This window comes from Alligator sinensis, unplaced genomic scaffold (assembly GCF_000455745.1).
Source record: "Alligator sinensis unplaced genomic scaffold, ASM45574v1 scaffold777_1, whole genome shotgun sequence".
In the NCBI taxonomy this organism is placed as follows: Eukaryota; Metazoa; Chordata; order Crocodylia; family Alligatoridae; genus Alligator; species Alligator sinensis.
In genome coordinates, this window is record NW_005841882.1 from 1,378,263 (window position 1) to 1,394,585 (window position 16,323).

The 16,323-nt window shown below is 43.8% G+C and overlaps 1 long non-coding RNA gene across 2 annotated transcripts in view; it reads right to left on the reverse strand.

The window, feature by feature from the left end:
• Positions 1-16,323, reverse strand: part of LOC112549219 — a 56,024-nt gene that overhangs the window by 21,814 nt on the left and 17,887 nt on the right. The window contains exon 1 of one of the 2 annotated variants that reach the window (XR_003092580.1): positions 1,142-1,183. The exons of the other annotated variant lie outside the window; for it this stretch is intronic. This is a non-coding gene — a long non-coding RNA (uncharacterized LOC112549219). Of the gene's footprint in view, positions 1-1,141; positions 1,184-16,323 lie in introns of those variants that run through there. 2 annotated transcript variants of the gene reach the window in all.

The window sequence follows — 16,323 nt, forward strand, 5'->3', positions numbered from 1 at the left end:
CCCCCGCCTCCCCGGTGCAGATCAGGAGGCACACTCCCCCACACTCCCAGGGTGCATGAAGCGACAGGAGACACCTCTCCCCACCTCAGACAAGTTACTCGTGGTTCCATCCTGCACCCTGCCCTACCCCATTTTAGCAGCGCCTGTGCCTGCTCCTGCCCCCACTCCCTCCCTCACCGCGGGGGCTTCGATCTTCCCCCCTGCATACCCCTTCCCTCTCCTCCACCCCTTCCCCCACACCAGACTTACCAGCCCAACGTTGGTCTCCAAGGTGCCTGGCTGTGTATTGGAATCAGATCAGTATCAGCCAATATGGTTCCTTAAAAATCGGCCATTGGTATTGGCCCCAAAAAATCTCTATTGGTACACCCCTAGCAGGGAAGGTGGGGGAAAGCAAGGAGTGGGGAGGTGCCTCTGAGCACTGGGAAGGGATGATTCTCACCTGCTCTGGGAACTTTAAAAAGTCCCCAGAAGCTCCTGCAGCATGGTCCAGTCCAAAAAAAGGGGGTGCAGCCATACGACTGCATCTCCAGTGGATCTGCCTCTGCAGGTTTGCCTCTTGTATACCCTTTACCTTCAAGTATAAGGCTGTACTGCACTAGGAGTCATGCATTATTAGTCATACAATTTTAATAATCAATTCATGATTTCAGCAAGGACCCATTTTCACATGGCTATGTTCCTATGCTTGGGATTACCTAACTCAAAGATGTTTGGGGCCTTTTCTCATTGTTACATTCTCTGGGCAGAAACATGATTTGGTATTTGTCTGTACAGCATCCAACTCAACAGGGCTCTGACCCCTTTTGATCTCTATGCTAACATATTAATATTTAAAATGATGATTGGCAGTGGTCAGAAACACCATGAAGACAGGTCACAGTTCCTCCCTCGCAGTAGAGGAGAAAGTATCTTGTGTTTTTCTATGTAGCATTGTTCTATGGCTGAGCCAGAGAAGCATCAAAGGGAAAGATACCTAGTTTTCCTTGGCTACCAGGAAGGATTAGCTTAGCATAGGTCACTATAGGTAGAATAATGGGTAATCTTGGAAATATACTGTCTCCCCCCTCTTCCTACTAAACAGAAAATGGTTTACTGATAAAAATTAAGCTTATATTTGGGTTATAGATAAAATACCTACATCTCTACTCTCCTGTCTGCTCTGGTCTCCTGTCATTCTCTGGTCTGCTTTATGCTCTATAAATATCACATTACACTTTCAGAGGAAGATATACTAATGACTGCCTCTGCCAACTTGGAAGAGGAACCAAAACCAGAATGCAGCTGATAATAGTCATGCTTTAGTCAACATGTAAGAATTCACATACGTAATCTGAAGAGTATGAAAATGATATACAGTTCTTAAATGAAAGAGCTAGAAGAGGAACAACAGAGATGTTACAAAAAGCTATAATAAAGAAGTTTTCAAGGAAATTTATTCAAATCATGAAAACCTGTATTTGAAATGTAAAGCTTTTCACAGACAACATCATAGCACAAACATGAGAAAAATAAAAAAGGGCTGTTCAGTTTTACTGCTGAAGTTGCAAGAAGAAAACAGTCAATATAAATGGAGATGAGAAGATTTGCTTTAATAAAGAGACTTAAATTATATTGATCAGTTAATGCAGATGGAGATAATAGGGTTACATATGATCTTGTCGGGGAGATAGTCTTGAGACTGTGTAAATCAAAATTTAGTATTTTTAAAATGGCTTTCTTTTTGGATTTTACTTTATTCAACAGATAAGCAAAATCTGCAGATTTTCTATGCTATTGAAACAGGAGATTAGTCCAGGGCAGTATCTCTTTAAGAGAGAGAGGGTGAGAGAGACAGGGAGAGAGAGGTAACTGGGAAGGGGGAGCTAAAACGCCTGCTGCATTGAATTTGTTTGGATACAGCAAGGCTGCAGCAGTGTCATGCATCACTCTGAAACCGCTGATTTTGCAGAAGGGGGAAAAGGGCCAAGATCATTTGAGCTCCAGATGCTGAGAGACACAAGCAGTCAGTGGAAGAGATGCATAATAAACAGAACAGTATATGGAAGCAGAATATGAAGAAACAGTTAAATACAGTGGTTTGTCCTGTCTGATACTGTAAGTATTGGCTCACTGCAAGGACTCTCACTTACTGCAGTTGTTTGTGAGAAATGTTTTATGGGTATCATGGTACTGTTAGCATTCAGTGTGCAAAGAGCACTGTTTTTGATCTGTTTAACAGTATGTGCTGCAGAATAACTTTATTGTCTCTGTTTCTACAGCATTTTGGGGTGACTCATGAACTGCAGTGCGCTAGCAGGGTGGATGAAGCAAGCATTTGCACATTGGCTTGTTTCTCCCTGTTTTAGGAGATTTCTCTGTTGCATTGTATCATGACAAATGCTAGCCTATTGCTGCATCACTATGCATCTAAATACATCTCTTCCTTAATTTCACCAGAAACCCTTGAACAGGGATTTGTGGTGCAGTCTAACATTACAATGGCTGACATCATTATTAAAAAAACCCCTTTCTAAAATACTCCTCACAAACTTTCTGTTCATATTAGTTGTTCTAATTTTGGAAGGCTTTGTAGCAAGTATTCTTTCTTAGGTTTGTAGATGTAGTAAGACTGAAACTCAATTAGATTTGCATTGTACCTTGTGAGACTATAACATTGAGGAAGATGTATGGAGTGATTTATTTAGTAAGGGAGTGAGCACATTCCTGTGATTTCTCTCTCTGTTTAGTTAATGTAGACATAAGTAAAACACAATGTAAAATTTAAACATTTATAAATGTATTATAATGTAAAATATAAACATGTTTTGTGTATGCTCTAAGTGGTGTGATCTTGCTAACAAACAAAAAAAATATTGCTAACACACTGCAGCACGTGGACAAAGAAATTTTGTATTCAGAAAGAAAACTCTAGTTGTATCTAAAACTTCACTCCAGCAGAGCAAAGAACTAAGAAATGTGTTTTCTTCATTATTTTGGAATTGTTTTAATTTTGCTTTCATCTATTAAATGACTGGCTTAGAGTGGCATCATCATCATCATAGTGATAGGCTGTGACACAAAGAATAACATCCCTGTATATTGTCATACCACTATGAACCTTATGTTGCATCTACTGAAATCATTAGCTTCAACGTGAATAGTTCTTATATGTATTGCTACATGAACATACAAAGAGGTTGGGGAAGGTGATGCAGGCAACCCACCTTTTCTGCACTGTGTGCTGAGCCCAGCATAATCTCAGTTTTTGAATTGGAGGTCAAAAACTGCTCCAGGCTACTATCTGTACAGCATTAGCCATCTCAGGTGAGGCAGGTAGGCCAGAGCATTCTCTCACAACCTAGGAAAACCAAACTTTCAAAGGTTGATTTATAGTTCACCTCACAACAATCTCAGATACATTCCAGCTGTGTGAACTTTTGGTAGGATAGTGCAAGTGCATTTTCTCATAGCCTCTATTACAAATTGTACAATTTAGCCCTTAATGAACTTCTAGCAAGGTATTGTCACCTCTGCCATGCCTCAGTTATGGATCTGAGAGCATGCCAACCTTTCCATTTTAAATGTTGTTCTTCGCCAATTTCTCACCATTTGTAGGAAGTCTTCCCAATTGATACCTCGCAGGGTCTCTGACTGGGAACAGAGCTTCTGAAGACTAAATATAACATTCTGCTTTCCCATTTTGGAGTTACAAGATACATTCCAGTATTTCAAATGGACAGGACTAAAACATTATTGCAATAATCTAGGTCTTTAGTTTAACCTGGACAGTGGGCTACACTCATTTCTGGAGCATCTCCTTTGACATCACTGGAGTTATACCAGGGTTAATCTGAAACTCATAAATTATCTAAATTATATATGTTTTTTAAATTACAGCTTGATTCATGTACAGCCTTTCTGAGTTTGGCAGATCTTCAAGGAGGTTTATGGAACCCAGACATACAGTCTGTGCATTCTGTATTTCTGAATATCTTGGTGTAGCTTGGAGTACACATGTGCATCTGGGAACACCAAATTTGCTGGGGCGTCCTGTATAAATAAGATCCCCTCCTTATGCATTGTAAACATAAAAACCCAAATTTATTACACAGAGTAAAAACAAAAAAACCCCCAAAAGAAAACACTAACTATAATTTTGAAACACTACTAACTACAAAGTGAAATCTTTAGGTGGCACCCTGTTGTGAGAGGCTTCACCCATACCCAGACTGTCTGGGACTTGGGGCTCCCCAATGGGTAGTTCTGGGGGCCTGTACCCCTACACCTGCCCTTCAGCAATGCGCTGGAGAGGGGGCCCACACTGGAGAGCCCTATGAGCTTCTCCTAGGGTTCACTGCACTGCGAGAAGCTGCTCAAGAGTGTGGGTCCTTCTGCATTGCAAGGGGCTGTGTTGCTCCTGGAGAGGTGGTAGAGTGCCAACCTCCACTTCTGCATGGTGGCTTTGAGGGGTTAACTGTGGCTTTCATCAGCAGACTGTATCCCAAAATTCCTAGTCCCCATCCCAGCTCTGTTGGGCAGAAAATTGTAAAAGAGCTCAGAGGAAAGGTTAGGTCTATCTTGGCTTGGGCCTGAATTGCAACTGGTGCCCAACCACAGTGCTTGGCTGGGACATAAACTACAAAAAGGGACAGAAGGAGACCCAGGCCTATCTCACCGGGCCTGAACTGGGCAACAAAAGCTTGTCAGGCTGATACTGCACTGAGGTCTGGATCAAAAAGTAGAACCTGGTTTCACCCTGACTCAAACCACGTCAGGCTTCACCCTGGTCCAAATCTGCCAACCAAACATGTGGCTGGGGTTCAGCCACACAGTGTGGTTGAAACGCAATAGCTGTGAAACAGCAAAAAGGGCCCAGGCCTACGGCTGCAGCCTGGACATCCAGTCTCAGCTACACAACTATGCTGAGACACTATAATTACAAAACAGAGAGGGCCAAGCCACGTAGGAAATGCTGTCTTTCCAAAAATCAGCTCTAATTAGTCCAGAAATATTTTGTATGTGCAACAATTATTTAGCAATTCTTCATGCATCAGCTAAAAAGCATAAAAAAGCTGCATGCCAATTTACTGCACTAGCCTCTTTCTGGAGATTTGTATTCAGCTCCTTTCTACCAGTCTGCATTTGTAGTGGTCCTGTCTCCATTTTTTATGTGCATTAGACTTCTTGGAACAAAAGTTGAGCTTAATTTATTTGCCTTCTCCTTCTCCTCTTTGCTTAGAATCAGGATAGCAAAGATTCTAACTGTTCGCTAATAAATTGTTGATTCTGATTGCTGTGCAATGATAAGGCTGTGGTAGAAAGCTTTCACACTGCCTGCTTGCATTCTACTTAGTACTGGTTTGCTTCCAAGAATACCAAATTTGCAAAATAAAAAAAATTCACACATAATAGCTCTATGTTCACAGGGATCATGCTAGGAGTAAAGAGGTAGTGGTTCTTTTCCATGTGAGTCTTACAGTAGAACGTACTTAAATTCAGAATACGATCATGTAAGAAATGCAAAAGTCTAGAACTCTTGGTTCAGAGATGATACCTGTTATTAGACCAACTCCTTGAGCTACCTCACTGGAGCTTATATGTGCCCAGGGGCTCTGCTCAACTTCTTGAGCTTGGCTTGTCCTTCTTGAATCAAGGGAAGAGATTAGTGGTCATTGGTGATGCGTAGGGGGTGCACGCGGGTGCACATGCATCCCCTGAGATTAGCCATGTCCCCCTGAGAGAAGTGCCAGCAGTGCTTCTAGGATCGGCTGCTGGGGGACCCCTACCCCCGGTCAGCAATTGGTTGCTGGGGGCAATCGGCCACTGGGGGACCCCCCCTGCAAGGTTGGTGATCAGCTGTTGTTGCCCCCCACCCCAGTATTAGAAGGCACCAGTCACCCATGTTAGTGGTGATGCTAAACTAAAATTTGCGCCTGTCTATGATCTCTCCTCTACTTTCCTACATGAAGAATGAAATCATTAAGCATTATTAACATTTAAATTATGGTATCACTGGCACCTGAGTTAAAACCTCCCTGAGAGGAGTGCAGCAGTTTACGATCTCAGGTCCTAAAGCAGGGGAAGGAAACTTTTTCCGGCTGTGGGCTAGAATGAGCCATTGTGGGGTGAGTCCTGCCACTGGTGGCTCTCATCCCCACAGTGGCATGGAGAAAGTGCCTACAGCTGAAGCCCCCCAGTCCAAGTGTGACCAAACCCCATGTCTTCAGGCTACATCAAAAGGTGCCACAGGCTGGCTCTGGCCCACAAACTATAGATTTCCAACCCCTAGCCTAGAGATCCACATAGATATCCCCTCATTAGTTACGTATGGTTCACAATGGAGGTTTTCATGGGGGTGCTGCTTACTTGTATGTGCCTTTACCAACTGTTTCTGAGCCCTAGTCTAACACAATCCTTTGGGCTGTGAAATAAATTTGTAACGATGAGGAAATCTACAGATAAAGGCTGGGATGGGGGCTGGTGCTTTTGGACTCAAGCCCCACTTGTCATATCTACACCTTGTATTCCCCTCTGCTGTGCCCACAAACTTTTCAACTTTCTCTCTTTCTTTCTCCATCTTCATTTCTTCATTTTTTCCTCCCAATTATTGCTCCTTGATGCACCACTCTGTGTACTCCTCTTTGGCTGGTTTGAGCCCCGTGCCCCAGTCTTCCAACAGTGGACATATTTTTCCTTTATCACCAGGGTAGGCTTTAAGGTTCTGCTTTATTGACAGTTTACTCCTCACTCTGGTGCCAATTCTGCAAAGTATGTGCTTCACTTTAATCGTGTGCTCAATTAGGTCCACTTGTATTCAGCTACCTGCGTACTTTAGTACGTGTGTTTCTTGATTCGAGGCCTCTGTGCACTGGGGAGAGATACTTGATTGCAGAATACTTGATTGCAGAAAAATGGATTCTCAAACCCAATAGGGCTTATCCATCTTCCCTTTCTATGATCCAATGAAGACTAACCAGTTTTTATTTCAGTTTTCCATTAGTCGTGACAAAAATGATGCCAGAAAACTAACTGCTCTCATTTATTATGTATGAGAATCAATATGCAGCGTCTCCTATTTCGGCATTAGAAGTGCACAGGGTATCTTTTGAACATAATGCAGAACACAGAATTTCTTATTCTCCTACAATGGATTGATTCCCAGAGGATTTCATCTGCTTCCCATCATTGTGACCTCTCAGATTTTGACCTTCACCATTTAGGATCATATTAAGTAGAATTGCAGTAGCAACAATACCATCCTGAGTGCTGTGTGAATAGAAGACTGGGAGTAGAACGACAGGCTGTAATATAACTTTTAGTTATTCTGAAATCTGTGATTTAGTAATATTCTGAGTCTCCTTTTAAACTTTTTTGGGGTTTTTTATGATTTTCCCCCTGCATCAATTATTATTTAGAAATTCCAAATTTAGAAAATTTTCCTTACCATGTTCTCACTACCTTTTAAAAATATTTGCCTCCACTGTAGTGCTTGCAGTTGTTATAACATTACTCACATATAATATTTTGCACTAACAGGATACAAATCTATTTAATTATATCAAAACACTTTAGCGATGCTAGTGAATTAAGTCTCATGCTACTCTTACTAGTGAATGAAGCAGCTACTAACAAAACCAGTAGAGCAATGCTATTGCAGTTATTTGATCACAGTTCTTCCAGCCCACTGAAAATATTCATTTGGAAAAACTATGTTGAATCTCTGATTTGTTGCAAAGCAACAGAAAAATACAAAGGAAAGGTCAAATTGTGGGCTATCTTGACAGAATTCCTTTCAGGATTTTTTTTATGCTACATCAGCACAGTTGTCACTGACAACATCAACATTAACACAAGCTGCATTTCATTTCTTATATTGATATATGGCATAGACAAAGAAACTACATATTCTCATCTTTGAAAATTACTTAGTCTCTTTTATCTGGGCATGCTATGTGCAGCCAAGTCTCTATATTAATATCCTTGTCTCTCCAATGTTTTACATTCCTACAGCTAAATTTTTAGCGTGTTGTGAGTCTCAGTTTAGAAACAAGACTCCCGTGTGTAAAGGAGAGATTCATATAGTTAATCTCCGTAGCTAAAAGCCTGGATTTTAATGAGATACCATTTTGTTCCAGTTTTTGCTGGCAAATGATATACAGGTATACATAATAACAGTGTATATAACAACTGTGTGTATATCTGTGAGTGTGTGTGTGTATTCTCCCTTACATTTCATTTTCATTTTTTGTGTCAGATGGCCCCCTTTCTTCAGAGCCACTTTTTCTAAACCAGCTTAGAAGAGGAGAGCCAACAGGAATCACTTAAAATACAGACTGCAGCAGCTCCACCTATTCTGGTGAGAAGTTTCTGTCTAAATATCCTGCTCAATACATCTCTGAAGAGAGAAGGAATAATGTGCAAGTTATTTCCTCATTTTTCATATTACACTCTTCCCTGATATGGGCTTGTTCTTCTTTGCTAATGGATCTGCATGACCTTCATTATTACCTCATGTCTATAATAACAACAGTAGTGATACCCAGCTGTTACCATAACGACTATTGCATGTGGTTTGGGGAGTGGACAGAACCAGCCAGTTTTTGGGCTGTATACATTTTAAAAGAAATAATGGACCTCTTGTGGGCAGGTGCATGTACTCTGATAGAGTTTCTGCCTTGTTCCTAATGGCTTTTTTGCTTGTGGGAGCTGAAGTCTCTCTGGATTCTCTCTCTGTATCATATCTCAGTTACTGCAACATCCTTTTTCTCTGACCCTAATAAATGCTATCTTGCCCAGCTGATGTCTATACACAATATTGCTGAGCATATCATTTTTCTATTGCCCTGAGCATGTCTACACTCTCTTTCCATCCCTTCATTGGCTCCCTCTTCTCTTTCAAGGGTGTAGGTTGTAGCTGTATTGGTCTAAGGACATAGGCAGACAAGGGTCTTTGGGTGAATCTGATATAATTTATTAGACCAACTTAAATAGTTGGAAATTTTGTTTTAAGCAAGCTTTTGGGTTTAAAAATCCTTCATCAGGCTGAGGAAGTTTCTGCAGTTGATGTGTGTTCCTCTTGGATGGAATAAACAGTCCAGGAAGACTTTTCATTTAATCCAGGAAGAGCACACATCAACTGCAGAAACTTCCTCAGCCTGACGAAGGGTTTTTAAACCCAAAAGCTTGCTTAAATTTTTTTTCGCCCAAGTATTTAAGTTGGTCTTATAAAAGATGTCAGATTTACCCAAAGAACCTTGTCTTCTCTTTCAAGACAGACATAAGCTGCTTTTCTTTGCTTCCAAACTCCTTCATAGCCTACTCCCCTCCCTATCTGTCATCTCCCCTTCAGGATCAAAAGGTTGACTTCTGCCTCACAAGGACAGTCTTATTTGCCTACATGACTGATTTTCAAACAAGCGTTGCCATATCCCAAAATGCACTGCATGTCCAGAAGTTCCCATAAATATCTGCAGTGCTACATCATTCACTTGCTTCAATCCCCTCATTAAAACTTCTTTTCCATGATGCCTGTAAAAAGAAAGACACTTAGCACACTTTCAGCTGCTGAACTGCTCTGAGCACTGCCAGTTAGGCTAACCAATATTGCCTCATTGATTTCCCATACTCCTGTGTGTGCCTGTACTCATCCATTATCTCTGGTTTTAGACTGAAGCTGGCCAGAGGAAGCACCATCTTTTCCTTCTGCATTTATGTAGTGCCCGCCCAGCACAAAGGGACGCTAAGTTCCTAGATGATGCAGTAATAGAAGCTGCAACAATATGGACTACCAGAACTCTAATCCCCCTGGGCAGCCCCTACTCCAGCTGCTCCTCAGGTTTAGAGTATGGACATCTGTCCATTTGTAGCGGCTTCAAAATCAACGCAGGTCCTCACAGCAGCTATTTCACTAGCCTGCAGCCACACATGAGTGCTTCCTCCAGGGTCAAAGTGAGGGAGACTTAACGGACTCTTATCGCTGCACATTACAGTATAACAGCTGCTGTGCTCTCATTTTGGAGCTGCTACAAATGCACATTTGTCCATACCCTTAATTTACAGGGCTGTTGTTAGATCAGGGCTGTCCAATTTGTAAGCAGCTGAGGTCTGCACACTGTTTTGCGTTGGCCACACCAACATAAGCCACAGGCCCCCCTGAGCTGCATGCCACATGGATGCCCCCCCTGTTGCAATGCATGCATGTGAGCACCCCATGCCCCCCATTGCACTGCACTAAGTGCCCTGGCCCTCACCCTCATCTCCCTGTCCATAGGCTCCCATACTGCACTATATTGCATGGGCATGCTGAGCCACAGATTAGACCAGCACCACAGGCTGTGCTGCACCACACTGCCCTGCCCCCTGGGGTGAGGACAGAAAGTGGAAGCCAGAGGAGGAAGAGCCTAGAGATGCAGGTTGCTGCTGTAGCCAGAGCAGTGGGGGTACATCCTGGTGGGAACCCAAGGGCCACAAATTAACCCCTCAGGCTGCATGCAACCTGCAGGCTGCCTGTTGGACAGCCCTGAGTTGACCTGACATCATACTTTACAAACTTTAAGTGTTACAGGTATTACTATTTCATATTTCTCTGCAAGTAATCATGGAGTTGTCAGCAAAGGAGACTCCTGGATTGTAAGGGCAGTTCTAAAATTCCATTGCCAGCTCACTAAAGGAATTCATCACCCTGTATTAGGATCTTACTTAACATACTAAACTCTCTATGCGTGTTCTATTTTAATTCCTCAAGAGACAGGTTGTCCTAACACATATGACAATCAGTAAGGGGTGTGCAGGCAGTAGATCATGGCTCTATCCTGGCTCTGGACCACGCTGTCACTGCTGCAAGGAGCCAGGGCAGAGCTACGATCTGCAGCCTGCATGCCCCTGCCCAGAGCATGCGTGGCTGTGCCCTAGCTCTGGACCACACCGTCACTGCCGTGAGATCCCAGAGGCTCCAGAGCATCTCCTCGCCCTGATGTGCGCCCTGCCAGCTTTGCTGGAGCCAGTCTCCATGGAAACTCCAGCTTTGCGCTGTCACAGCAAAGCTGCTGCCAGGGTCTCCGTGGAAACTGGCCCCAGTCATATGGGCAGGGACTGCTGGGAAATGGATTCCACTGCCAGCCAGGTCCGGCCTGTGGGCCGGACTTTGCCTGCCCCTAGCCCTGTTAAAGAAAGCCAAAGTAAACATATAATGTATTTAGGTCAACAAACTTAAAAATCTATCAGGTAAGGCAAAGATTCAGATTTCATAGTTGAGAACCTTTCTGCTAGTTCTAGACCTGGGGTTTTCAAACTTTTTTCATTTGCAGACTCCTAAAAATTTTTGAATAGAGGTGTAGGCAACTTCGATTTGTAAGTGTGAGTATTCACATACTTTTTATTGATCATAGTCATCTTTTGCCTACCCCTTAGACACAGTTTGAGGATTCCTAGGTGTCCACAGACAACAGGTTGAAAACCACTGTTTTAGACATACCACTGAGAGACTACCAGCTTGAATGTCCCAACTGTTGCTAGTTTCTGATGTGCAAGAGTCACATAGGTCTGGAAGGGACCAATTTGGTGTGAATCCAAAGTGAGTATTGTTAAGTGCCAGGGGGTGCATAAACTAGTGCTCTACTGTGGAGTTGACTAATTAGCTTTTCAGTAAAGTATCACAGCCTACACACCCATTGACTCTTCAGTCTACATTTTCACTGACTACCTGTCTTGTATGCAGGCCAGCCCAGCCCCTGGCTTCTTTACTTTTCATTCCATCCAGGAAGAGTACGCACCAACTGCTGAAACTTCCTTAGCCTGACGAAGGGTTTTTGAACCCGAAAGCTTGCTTAATAACTATTCTCCAACCATTTGGGTTGGTCTAATAAAAGATATCAGATTCACCCAAGGAACCTTGACAGCCTACACATGCACTGGTATTAGGGCAGAGTAAATTAATTAACTCTGCCATTGGATAGTACTATCAGGGACAGTACTAACCTATGGTGGAGTAATTTACTCCACCCAATTTAGTTTAGATGGTGACAGGGTATCTATGGGGCATGAGGATGCTAAAGTTCGGGGGCTGCCTGCCACCTAGCCCTGCACTTTATCACCCTTGTGCCCCAGCTAACCCCTTTGCTGCTTACTGTCACCACCCAGAGCCCAGGGCTGACTCCCATGGCCCCCTGCCAGCCTGAGCCTGCTTATCCCTGGGCTCAAAGTAGGAGCACATGCAAATTCTGGGCCCAGGAGCAGCTGACTCCCATGCAAACTGCACCAGAGTTTACCACATCACTGTAATACCACATGTAGATGCACCCAAGGGATGCCTCTCTGCATGTGAGGATGTGTCCAGGGTGTCTAAAGTTGGTGCTGAGCCTAATGCAGCTATACTGCATTTAATATGCAAGATATGTAGTACATAGGCTTGTTTAGGCCTTCCTCAAGTATCTCTACACAGAAATGTATAATGTAGACGTATCTTGTTTTCACCTTTTTATGTATACTGTCCTTGCTTTCATGTGAAGGTTAGCATTTCTCAAATATCTTCATTACACTTTCATAATTAGTTTCTCTGCCTGACTTACCTGAAAATTATGAAAACCATCAAATTCTTCAGAATTGGCTTTTCTCATAAATAAAGCTACTTATGAGTCTTCTTTATGGCTGGCACCTGTTGCTTGCAGGTACAGAGTGAAGTATCGTTTTTGCAACGTTTCAGATCTGGTAGTGGTTTTGTCTACTCCACTATTCCACTCAGGGTATTTTCTTAGCACATTCATCTTCTGGTGCCATCTGTTGTTTAGAAATCACTCAGACCCAACGAGATTACCAAGAGTTTATTTGGACTTCTAACATCAGACTTGTGTAACATGAGCCTCTGAACAATTAAACAACTGGCTCCTTTGAATTTTCCACTGCCTCGTAAGAGCTTTTTAAGTTCCCCACACATTTCACTCCCTTTAAGCTGTTTTAAGAAGTGTTGCCAGATCAGCCACATCCTTGATGATGTTGCTACCTTATTAAGCACACTTCTTTTCTTCTCCCTAAGCTCAGTATTAAAAACTCATAGTTAAAGCTCAGTTTTGCAAATCCTTAGAGTCAGGAGCCAGAATCATGATATTGAAAAGGAAACTGTTACCAGGCTTATCCAAAACATACTTTTCCCTGAGAGTAAATATGGTTCTCTTTGTGGACCTTTATCAAACTTCCTTGACATAAAGGGGATGGTTTCATCTGCTGTTTGGCTTTGGAAACATTGTTTAGCATTACAGGCAACCCCCGCTTAGCACTCTTAATTGATTCCTGAAAAAATGAGCATTAAGCGAAGCGAGTGTTAAGTGAAACCAAAAGTGTTTGAGTGTTTAAGTGAAACCAAAAGTGTTTGATCCAAGATGGTGACCCCAAGTGTTTTTAATGACCCAAGACAGCAACCGGAAGCGTTATAATGAGACTCGCTGAGCACTAAGTGAAATCATGTATCAATTTAAAATGAGCGTTACAGTGAAATAGCGCTAAGTGAAACAGTGTTAAGCAGGGGTTGCCTGTATTTGAAATTGAAGTCCTGTAATAACAATGTATCATTTTCCATTTCTGTGGAATGTTGGGGCTATTTCTGTCTTCTCTGGCTGTTAGGGAGACCATGGGTTTCATAGCTCTCCAGTTTTCAGCATGGCTTATATTAAGCCACGTTTGTATATTTAGTTAGATTCTTCCAGGGAGAAATGATAGGACAAGTTTCCCAAGTTTTATAGAACCTTAAAACCCCTTGGTAATATTGTTCTTTCTGCTTGCCACTGGAACTTGCCATCTTTATTGCAGTAATAAGGAAAAGTATTGCACTACAAATAAATTCTGTGGCTGCTTCCTGGCAAATGACCAGATCATTATGAGACAAAGAGTGGGGCAGATGATTCACTGAGCCATGAATGAACTAAATACCCATCACTGTTGACATCTGGCTTCATCTGTGTTGTTGATTTGGGCTTGCTCAGGGTTTTGGCATATCTTTTAATGAGCAGTGCCTTTGCCCTCATCTAGGATTATAGCCAGTCCTGCTTGGTTCTCTTTGAAAGCCTGCTTTTAAGCGGAATTTAAAATAGTTGCCAGAAGAAAAGTGAACACCGTTGTTCTCTAAAAATCCTGTCTAAAATCAGAATTTTTCTGTTCTGTGTAAGAAAAGAACCTGGAACATTCAGGCACTAATCTGAAATGTTAGCAACCCTTCCTCATAGGCAAGTGCTTGATTAGTCTTCCCAAGACTTCTTTCGCTCTACCTCACAGTGCCCTCCAAGTTTTGGACAGCAGGGGGTTGCACATCCTGCAGGTCACAAACCCAAGGGCCCCAAACCCTCCAGGTGCCTTCTTTGGAGGCCCCAGTCACATGGGCAGCCTTACTTTCCCCGAGCTGTGTGGGCAGTGGTAGCAGTCTGGCTGACCCCTGCTGGGCATACAGTGTGAACAGTCTCCCTCTTGCCTAAATGTAGAGTGCATGTATACTGGTCCCACTCTTACTGCACAGGCAGCCCAAGCGGCCTGGCTGTCCCTGGCCACACAGGCAGTGAGAGCAGCCTGGCTCTCTTTTGTGTGAACAGCTCAGCTTCTATCCTGGAGGTGCACATAGTGTGGATAGACTGGCCTCTCTCTTACCGAGTATGTAGCTTGGATCTCCCCCTGCTCAACTAAACATATAGCACTCTCATGTTGCCTGGTTCTGCCTTATGCTCAGGAGCTGGGGCAGGAAGGAAAACTCAGAGGATGGAGGGAGAACGTGGAGATCCTGGTTGCTAGACCTGCAGGAGCAATGGGATGAGTGGCAACTGGGCAGGAGCCCAGGGGCCACATGTTAATCCCTTGTGGGCTGGATGTAGCTTGCAGGCCACCAGTCGGACAGCCTCTACACTACTTCTCCAGTATTATTGCAGAGGCACAATCTCAAATATGTCCAGCTATCCTGTTCCTGCTTACATGTGTCAAATCCAAAAATGTGGCAGAAAAGCTACTCTAGGCACTCCCTGTGGTTGCCTTCAAGACTTCTGTCTCCAGGGTGTGCATGCATGGCTGCAGGGGACACCCTCCAAATGGCTTTTCAGGGGACACTGCATTTGCAGGTCTGGATACATACAAGCAGGAGCAAATGGGAGAGGGTACAAAGAGTGTTTGATATGTCCCTTCCTGAGATCACTAAGGGCAGACCTCTTTAACAAATTCTTCACCTCCGTTTTCTTGTGCAGGGACAGGGACTCCCCCACTGTGATTCAAGACGTACTCGGGGGGAATGCCTCAAGACCTAAGGTTGAGGAGGACCAGGTTAGAGTGCTTCTGGAGGGGCTGGATGTGTTCAAATCAGCAGGTCCAGATCCTCTCCACCCCAGGGTGTTGAGGGAGCTAGCAGGAGTTATTGCTGGGCCCTTGGCATGGCTTTACGAGCGCTTGTGGTGCTCAGGCCAGGTGCCAAATGATTGGAAGATAGCCAATGTGGTCCCCATTTTTAAGAAAGGGAGGAGGGAGGACCCGGGCAACTATAGGCCTGTCAGTCTTACCTCAATCCTGGGGAAACTCTTTGAGAAGATCATCAAGGAGCACATCTGTGATGGGCCGGCATCGGGGATGATGCTCAAGAGCAACCAGCACGGTTTCATTAGGGGCAGGTCATGTCAGACCAACGTGATTGCCTTTTACGATCAGGTCACAAAAGCATTGGATGCAGGTATCTCCATGGATGTAGTCTTTCTGGACTTCAGCAAGGCCTTTGACACTGTCTCCCACCCCGTCCTCATTAAAAAAGCTAGGTGACTGTGGCATCGATGCCTACACGGTCAGATGGATTGCTAATTGTCTGAAGGGTAGTACTTAGAGGGTGGTGGTGGACGGGTCATATTCGACCTGTGGGGAAGTGGGCAGTGGAGTGCCCCAGGGCTTGGTCCCGCACTGTTCAATTTCTTTATCAGTGATTTGGACGACAGGGTGAAAAGCAACCTGTTCAAATTTGCTGATGATACCAAATTTGGGGTGAGGTGGGCATGCTAGTAGGGAGGGAAAGACTGCAGCAAGACCTGGATAGGTTGCAAGGGTGGGCTAACAAACTTATAAGATGGGAAACTCCCTTCTTGAGAGCACGGAGGCAGAAAGGGATCTTGGAGTCATCACTGACGCCAAGATGAACATGGGCCGACAATGCAAGGTCACGGTTGGCAGGGCTAACTGGACCCTATCGTGCATCCACAGGTGTATCTCAGGTAGGGCCAAGGAGGTGATCCTCCCCCTCTACGCGACACTGGTCAGGCCACAGCTGGAGTACTGTGTCCAGTTCTGGGCACCCCACTTCAAGAGGGATGTGGACAACACTGAGAGGGTGCAGAG